Source organism: Bombina bombina, chromosome 4 (genome assembly GCF_027579735.1).
Source record: "Bombina bombina isolate aBomBom1 chromosome 4, aBomBom1.pri, whole genome shotgun sequence".
Lineage (NCBI taxonomy): Eukaryota > Metazoa > Chordata > Amphibia > Anura > Bombinatoridae > Bombina > Bombina bombina.
In genome coordinates this window covers 935,518,019-935,528,138 of record NC_069502.1, presented here as the reverse complement: position 1 = coordinate 935,528,138, position 10,120 = coordinate 935,518,019, and positions in this window count along the sequence as shown.

The window sequence follows — 10,120 nt, the reverse complement described above, 5'->3', positions numbered from 1 at the left end:
AACCTCAAATAAAGATTTTTCACCTTTAAAAGAAGATTGTGTGCTGTGGTGCTGTTACCTTATTTTCTACATGGAGGGTATATATATATATATATATATATATATAAGGTTACTTATTACAGGTAATATTTTAAAACAAAATATATGCATAGTCACTGCAGTTAAATTACAACTGATAGATTTAAAGACAATATTTATATTTTAGAATTATATTTCATAGTCCTGTATAGGGTTAAGTTTATATTTTGTATGCTAAGTAATTTATCTGTGCAAAAAATATATATATATATACACATATAATTTCTGGTGTTTCAATTAGAATATATATATATATATATATATATATATATATATATATTGTCCTATGGTTTAACTAAGCACTGTTAAAATTGTATTGCTTGAATGTTAGCAACTAAACATCTTGGAATCTCATTGTGTTAACTGAATGAAATTCTATTGTGAATAAGGTAAACTTGTATGAACGCTGCATAGTATATTTTAATAGTTTTTAAACGTGTATAATATTGATTCATATTCTAGTTCCTACAAATATATTTCAATGTGTTCATAGATATTAACTAATAATAAAGAATTCAGGAATTTATATTAATTTCATGGTTTTTGCTAAATGCATATTTTGGGTTTCAGTTTAAAGGATAATTATTAAATATATTGTGTTATAACCCTGCCATATACTGACATATTATTTGGAGGCATTGCGTGAGGTATTATAAATATTTATCATATTGATATAATATATTTGTAGTAAATAGAAATTATTATAAAAGAAAGGAATTTCATATTTCGAAATTAATATTTTGAAAATATATATATATATTTTTTTAAATTGAAATATTGATTTTCATGTTCAAGATTAATATTAATATCTTGAAATATTATTAAAAACAATTTTTGAAAAATTAATAAAAATATTAATTTTTCATATTTCAACATTAATAAAAAATATACATTTTTCATATTTCAAAATTTTTAAAAATATAAATTTTTCATATTTCAAAATTAATATTGATATTTTTGAAAATATATTTTTTTTCCTCTCTCGTATTGGTAAAATTGTATTAGCATTTTTATCTTATTAAGTACAACACTAAAATAATGATATCTTCAGCAAGAAGTAATGCTAGCATTTCTGTACATGATGAAATTGTACCCTCCCCAAGGTCCTCTGTCCATGAAATGGTTCAGGCAAAAACTCTCAAATTAGAAGCCATGAACCACCTCATGACTAGACTTGAAATTGGGGACAATGTCTCCATGTATATTAAGGGGTGTAAAGCTAAGGCCAAAGATTTAGTTAGAGATATGTGGTTTGAAGATGGGGAATTATACCAGATGTTACTGCAACTTAATGAATGCACGGAATTTAGAGGGTGTGATGAATTAATTTTCAAAACTTGGCCGATCCTAATGTATATGAGCTGTAAGATGTCTAGCCAAATGGCAGGACAGAACAGACAATTAGGACGGCTAAGGGTTGAAAATTATTCATTACGAGAATTTGAGGAAGCCTTTATTCATGGAAAGGTAGAGGTTCTAGAAGCTAATAAAAAGGTTTCTGACTTAAATAAATATAATCAGAAATTAGTGGCTGAATTTAAAACTTTCGAAGAAGAATATGAAAAATGCCAAGATGAAAATAAAACTTTAAAACCTAGATATCGTGAGGCTGAAAAAGGATATGAACAGGAAATAAATAAATTAGAGACAAATCAGCCGTAATAAGGAATCTTTAAGTAATAACACTAATGCTGAAATGTTAAACTCAATTAAGAACTGGGACAGAAATGAGTTTCAAGATACCAGACGGGAGGATAGACAAAAGTACCCAAATTATAGCCCTTATTCAGGCCCAGAGGTAACTTTTTCCCCTAGGCAATTACCTAACTCTGGGGAACAAGAAGATTATTACGCCTCAGATAAAGAGGGCAGTTACTATAACGGGTCAGAAAGGGGGGCTAGCTTTTCAGACAGCCCATATAAAAATACACAGGTAAGATTTCAGCACAGTAAAGATAGGACAGATGAAAGGCACCCTAACTCAAACAATAAGTTCCCAATGAAATCCAGTAATGTACTAAGTAAAGTGTATGACACCCCCACAATAATAAATTCCTAAAGAATGCAGTACGCCCATTTTCCAAAGTGGGGGCCACTTCCATAATTGACCATTTAGAGGCCTTTGAAAATGCTTTATCTATAATGAGTGTTACAAATGATCAGTTAAAAATTGAATTCCTACCCTGGGTATTTGAAGGTAAACATCACAAATTATTTGCTTCACTAAAGAATATGAATATTCATTCCTGGAGTGAAACAAAACGACAGTGCAGAAAAGAATTCAGGCAACATCGCACTAAAACTGCAGCAAGAATAGCTGTATATGGTTTAAAATGTAGTGCAACTCAAAGCCCCATCGAGTTCCTTTCTATACTGAGTGCGTACAGTATGGCTGAAGATAATCCCATATTTGAATGCTCAGAGTTTGTGAATCTATTTTTTGAAGCACTGCCTGCACCCATCAAAATAAACTTAGCTAGAGATTTTGATGAGAACTGCTCATTGGAATGGCTGATCAAAGAGAGTACAAAGTTATACTCTATTCAGCAATCCGGTGAACAGGGGGATAAAAGGGAGAAAAAGCCCAATCCTAAAATAGTGGCCGAAACTAGGGTGTCACCTAGCCCCCTAAATTTGGAGTCTTTAACTCTACCCCTCCCCCAACACTGGCTGAGGTGCAGAGAGACTATAACCAAAGTGGGGGACATACTCAGGTAAATAATTACTCCCAAAGAGAATACCCACAAAATAGTTGGTATCCACGCAAGGGTAGATACAATAGATGGCGAAGATATTCTCAGGATAACAAGACACCCCAAGTAAATAATGCTCCCCAAAATACTAATGCTGAACAAATTGAACCCCTGGGGCAACCACGCCAAGATAGAAACGGCAGCCCTGATTCTGAGGGAACCCAATGCTCCAGGAATAACTACTATGGGGCATCAAGGGATAGGCCCAGGGGTAGAGATCAAGTACATCAGCTTAGTACCTAGCGAATTTGGTTGAGCGAACCAGTCGCTAATATGAGTCAAAAACTTACGGCTCAGCAACCTAACCAACCTTTTTTAGGGGTACAGCCAGTGGCCAGAGGTGGGCCACAGGCACAGTCATAAATACTGCAGTACCACCTGAAAGGGAGGGAAGAGATATACAAAATGCAAAGATAAATGTCAATAATGGTACTAATAGTGTTCTCTCCCCACAGACCGGAAACTGACGATTTAGCTGTGATGACGAGCAACCTCGGCCAGAAAGCCTTAACACATACCTTCCTTTGCAGCGTTCTCTTAACCTTGTTTCCACAGAGGCAGTACACAAGGACCCTGTCATAGAGGAGACCGGTAGGTATGAAGTTTCCTCTGCACACGGCGGATTCAGGTAACACGTGGCGAAGCCCACAGATGTATGATAATGACAATTTTATGTGTGAAATGGTAGAAACTGCAGGGAGGTATTATGTATTAGCTGAGCTACAAGATTCAGTCTCCAACTCTATCATGGGATTAATTGATACTGGGTCTCAGGCAACTATCTTATCCCACAGGTACTACACCCAGCTAAACGAGCTAACACCCCACAAACCTAAAATAAAATAATTTGATGGTTCTCTAATAGTTGTTGGGGGTGACTCTCTAAAAGTCCACAGTACAGCATGGTTAAAATTTAAAATGGGGAACAGGGTCATAAGACAACCTGTCATTATAGTGGATATGCCAACTGATTGTTTAATAATTGGTAGTGATCTCCTGAAGCGATTAAGCACCATAATTGATTGCATAAATAATGTAATTTTGTCACAAGTTAAAAGGCTTATTAATTATGAAAAATCTGATATATCTCGCCCCCGACATAACTGTCACGTGGTGAAAGAGAAGCCAAATACTTATTCATTTCAGGAATAACTCTGTACCTGAAATCACTATCCTATGAATAGATGATCAGACTCCTTTAAGTGGCTCTGATGGTAATACTTTTAAAATTTTGCCTGGAAAGATAGCGAATATTTCCTTAGATCGCGACGTATTAATCATATCTCTCCAGAAGGGGAATCATAAAATCCCTAGAGGGGCACGCTCAATACCTCACAGGAATTGAGAGAGTTAAAGAGGATCTATTTATCCCTATACGAGTGCATGACCTTGGTACAACAAAATATGCCAAATTAAACTTAAAACAGAAAGCTAGCTATATAAGCAAAGGCTTGTTAGCACAGATAGCTGAACCTAAAGTGATTAAATTTCTTTCTCACCAAGACCACTGTGTCCACGACCTGGATAACAGGTTTGAAAGCTATAACATCACAGCTAAGTGCTTATTATCTATCTCTATAGGTAATAAGTCAGTAAAGCACCTGTTTTTAGTTTTAAATACTCCCCATAATCAAATATACATTGGCAATGATATCTTACATAAATATACCATACAAATAGATTTGATTAACTCTTGCCTCTGGAGCAGGTTAAAGGGGGACCCTGAAGTATTTCTGGATGAAAGTGCAGCCCTGAAATCAAATCAGCAATTACCATATGCTGTAAATATGCAGGTGTCTAACGATGTTATAATTCCTGCTGGGGCTGATAAATTTCTTTTACCCTTACAGGTTAAAAACTTCTGAAACACTAATTTGCCTATCCCATAGAATACAAAATCTGGGTATAACAATGGCCTATTCTCCTATGGTAAATATTGGAACTATTCCAATACATGTTATTGTACATAACATGACCCCGAGGGGACTACCATAGGATATGCGCTGGAATCAAGTTATTACACTTTTGGATTCCAGAATAATGTAATTGGGCTAATACCTGAAGGATACTTAACTGAAGAACCATTAATAGAACAATCCTTTGCATCTATGCCAGAGGGACTATTTACTATTCAGTCTATTTATCCCTTCAGCTCAGAGGAAGGCATCTGTAAAATTGAAGAAGCCTCTCTAGTATTTGATCAGCCGATCAAACAGCAAGATTACCCCAATACCCAGAGTCATGGGGGCAATGTAAATTATAAGCAGGGGGATCTCACCTCTAGATTAGAAGAAGCCTATGAAATAGGACAGCCTGAAATCTTTCTAGGATTTCAGCAAATAGTCAAAGAGCAAATATCCTTAGCTAATGGCTGTTCCAGCGATGATGAACACCAACTGCTGCGAGAACTCCTGATGGAGTACAAGGATATTTTTGCTAGGGATTCTTATGACTGTGGTACTACAGACTTACAGATTGCAAGAATACAAACAGATCCCAATGCACCACCTGTCTTTGTTAAACAATACAGACTTCCTTTAGCCTCATATGATTCTCTTGCAGAAATCATAAGGAACTTGGAAGAAAGAGGTATTATCAGACAGGTGCACAGCTTTTACAACAATCCTATTCTAGGTGTTCTTAAGCCCAATGGACAATGGCGTTTGTGTGCTGATTTAAGACAGCTAAAAAAACGAGTGTACATGTCTGGCTGGCCTGTACCATACATTGACCAATGCCTAGCACAGATGCATGGATCCAAAATATTCACTGCCATTGATTGTGCACAGGGATATTGGACCATAAAAGTACATGAGGAGGACCAGTATAAGCTGGCATTCTCTTTCCAAAAGGTCCAATATGCATTTCAGAGACTCCCTTTTGGATACATAAATTCTGGACATGAATTTGCTGTATTCATGCATAAGGCTATGCCTGATGCACTGGAAAGGGGGACCTTATCTTATGTTGATGATGTTTTAATCAAAAGCACAGACTTTGAAAAACAGATTGCAGAGCTTAAACACATCCTCAGCCAACTTAAAAGGGCAGGTGTCAAATTATCCCTACAAAAAGCTCAATGGTGCCGCACTCGTGTAAACTTCTTTGGACATGAAGTTACTTCTGAAGGGCTAAATCCTCAGAAGAAAAAGGTGGGAGCTATAGTAAATTCTAAAAACTAACTTAAAAGAATTTAAATCATTCCTGGGTATGACAAATTATTCTCGCAAATTCATTGATAATTATGCAGAGTTAGCTAAACCACTACTACTTCTTCTAAAGGATGTGAAATGGCACTGGAGTGAGTCTCAAGAGACAGCCATCAAAGAGCTGAAGAGAAAACTCACACAAGCACCTTGCTTAGAATACCCTGAAGGCGGTAAACCTTTCTTCTTAGAGACAGGTTACACGGATGTAAGCATGAGTGCTGTTTTATACCAAAAGCATGATAATTTAAGCAAAGCCATTTTTAGCGATTGTGAAAAAGCCCTCTTATCTACTGTATGGGCTCTACAAAATTTCCGCAGCTATATACAGGGTGAGAAAATTATTTTAGAAACGGCCCACCAGCCTTTGCTATATTTGCAAAGTGAGAGAATAAGAGATGGGAATTTGTCAAATAGCCACATAACAGCGTGGACTCTTTCCTTACAAGGCTGGCCTTTAGAAATTCGCTACAAGCAGAATAAAAAGAATCCAGTCACACAGGGGCTTGCTGAGCTCCATGACTGTACTGCTAAGGATCCTGGGGAAGAATTATCAGAAGATGATTTTCTGGAGGAACAATTGCTTTCCCCATATAAAATGTATAATGGGGACAATTGTTAAACATTACCTTGGGTATATGTTGATGGTTGTTCTTACCATGCCACTATTGATAATGAGCGCAGATTAGTCGCTGGCATTGGTATAACTTGGGCAAATGGATTCCCAAATATATCTATAGGTTTCAACATTGGACCAAGATCCAGTCAATTTGCAGAACTAACTGCTGTTCTAAAAACCATTGAAACGGCTATTGAACATGGTATTCATGAATTTGTGATCATAACTGACTCAAATTATGTGCGTGATAGTTTTGTTGAATACCTGCCAACTTGGAAAATAAATGGCATGCAGAAAAGCAATAACAAAGCAGTCAAGCATGGCAAGTTGTTCTGCGAGATTGATAATCTGGTGGTATCCAATGATTTGACAATACACTGGAAAAGACCAAGGGTCATTCTAGAATTCAAGGTCCTGATAAGGAAGGCAATGATCTTGTGGATTCATTAGCCAAACAAGGAGCCATAACTGGAGAACTCCTTAATATTGACCACTTAATGGGTGCAATTCAGGTAGAAGCCATTACCAGAAACCAGGCTAAACAACAGAATGAGCCTAACCTGGTGCAATGGAGTCACAATTCTCCTAGTGAGGACCTGATCGCTAGTCAAAAATAAGACCCCATTGTAGGCATCTTCTATAAACACATAGAAGATCCTGAAAGCAATCCCATCTCAAAAGATGACTGTATTGGCAAAGAAGATCTTAGAATCCTAATGAAATCCAGATCACAATTCAAGTTACAGGATGTTTTGTTAATTAGAACCTCCAAAACTGGCATCCAGCAATGGGTAGTACCCACCAAATTCAGAGGTCTAATGCTTCAACATGCCCATGATGCTCCCACATCTGGTCATTTTGGTGCCAAACTCACGTATGAAATATTGCGTGACTACTCTTTTTGGCCACACATGTTGAAAGATGTTCAAACCTACTGTCATGGGTGTCTAATCTGTCCACAGTTCCAACCCACTGTGCCAATGCATAGAGCGCCATTACAGAAAAGGGAGATGGTAATGCCATGGTCAGATATACAAATTGATTTTATTGGTCCAGTAACAAGGTCATCAAGAGGTAACAAATACATGTTAACCGTGACATGCCTGTTCACTAAATGGGTAGAGTGCATCAGTGCACCTAACAATAGTGCTGAAACATGCACAGCATTGCTCATCAACCACTTGTTTTCCAGATTTGGTTTACCCCAAAGAATCAAGTCAGATCGGGGAACCCATTTCACTAGCAAAGTGATGACCAAAATGTGGAAAATACTAGGGGTAAAAAGAAAGCTCCATATTGCATATATAGCTGCCTCAAGTGGTGGTGTAGAGCGCTACAACCAGTCCATTGTGAAAATCCTCAAAATGTTTGTGAGTGAAACGGGTAAAGACTGGGATGTAAAACTACCTCTAGTCTTAATGGCATTAAGAGCAACTCCAAGTAGTGCTACCAAGATGTCACCTTTTGAACTGATGACTGGTAGAGGAATGGTTCTACCTCAACATCTGCTGTACCGTACATCAGACCAAAACTTGATAAACGCTGCCAATACACATCAATATGTGGAGAACCTAAGAAAGCACCTGCAATATGCCTTTGCATTTGCTCAAAGGAATTTAGAGAAAGCTGCAACTGCCACTAAAACCTATTATGATCTCAAAACGTCCAAAAAGGAATATGAAATAAATGATAAAGTTTATCTTTATAACTTTGGAAGAGATCAGGTCAGGGAGAAGAAATGTTTTCCCTCATGGAAAGGTCCTTTTGTCATTACTGACAAAATATCTCCAGTGGCCTATAAAATAAGGATCCCCAAAAATGAAAGTTTCATAGATAAATGGGTCCATATCAATCAATTGCGAGCGTGTCATCCTAGGTCCCAACTACAAGTCATAAAGGGAGAATGAAGTGTCATACCCCCAAATGCACTAAAAATATACTGTAGTTTAAAGATGCCTAGCTGATAAACATGAAGGCTAAAAAATGACAGACTTTCTTTTTTGAAGACTGTCTATGATTTGTACGGTCAACACACTCACCAAGTACCACTGACTTTAAGCCAATTCAAATACATGTGTTCTACATCTATTTGAAGTTGGAAGGGGGATTTATGTCAGGGTATATGAATAGTATAGATGAAAATTATATATATATATATATATATATATATATATATATATATATATATATATAGTTGGTGAGACCACAGAGTTGAAGATATGAGGCTGTTTGCAGAGGTGCTATTTCACTGTGGGTCACAAAACCCCCCTGCCAAATGGTTTTGGCTGGGTGAAGACATGTTTATCCTAATTGAAAGTTAGCATAGCTTTTGAAGCTCACCTCCTGCTGTGTATGGAGACAACATTCTGGGCCTATAAACTGGATAAGCAGGTAAAATTCTGACTACATAGTGATTAGCATAGACTTGTTAATTAGTTTCTGCTGTGAAATTCAGACAGTAAAAATTTGACCAGCTAAAAACACATGTTTTAAATTGTACTCTTGGAACCATTGTTAAAAGACAACATAAAAATAAATACATCTTACAAAAGGAATGATGCCAGTTTTTCATGTGTGTTGCAAATAATTAAAATAACCCATATATGTATATATATATTGAGCTGGGACATATTATATTAAATACATAATTGCTGTATTGAATAATAACTACATTGATAATATTACAAATAGACATATGAATGCTTAAACATTTCTAACCATCTTTTTTTTTTATTACAGACAACAAGTGGTCATGAGCATAAATCTACATATACTCAGGAGGAAGTGTACTGAATATGAAACATGCTGTATTTGTATGAATGTATATATCAGATGTATAAATGCTATTAATTTTGGAATAATTAGCAGTACAGGTGGCCCTCGTTTTACAACGGTTCAATTTACACCGTTTCAGAATAACAACCTTTTTTTCCAGTCATGTGACTGATATTGAAAAGCATTGAGAAGCAGTGCATTTATTAAAATAGCCAGTAGGTGGAGCTGTCCGCTTGTGTTGCAGCAAAGCCAAGCAAGCTGAAATTAATCAGTTTAATCAGACCTGAGCTATAGAGCAGATTTCAAAGGAACAAGATCTTCCTGTCTATAAATCAGTCCAGATTGGAATGCATAGAAAGAACTGTTTGCAGAAAAATGCAAGTGAAGTCTGTGTTGTGTGATTATTTTATTACGTTTATAATGCTGTTTAGCAAATGTATTTGTTCATTTTACTTAGTTTAATTATATGTTCTGTGTTGTGTGATTATTTTATTAGGTTTATAATGCTGTTTAGCATTTAAAGTCTTCATTTCAAAGCTTTAAAAATAATGTATTAGGTGTTACTTATGACAATTTTGAGAGGGGCCTGGAACCTATCTCCCTCACTTCCCATTGACATACATTATAAACTGGGTTTCAATTTACAACGGTTTCGATTTACAACCATTCCTTCTGGAACCTAACCCCGG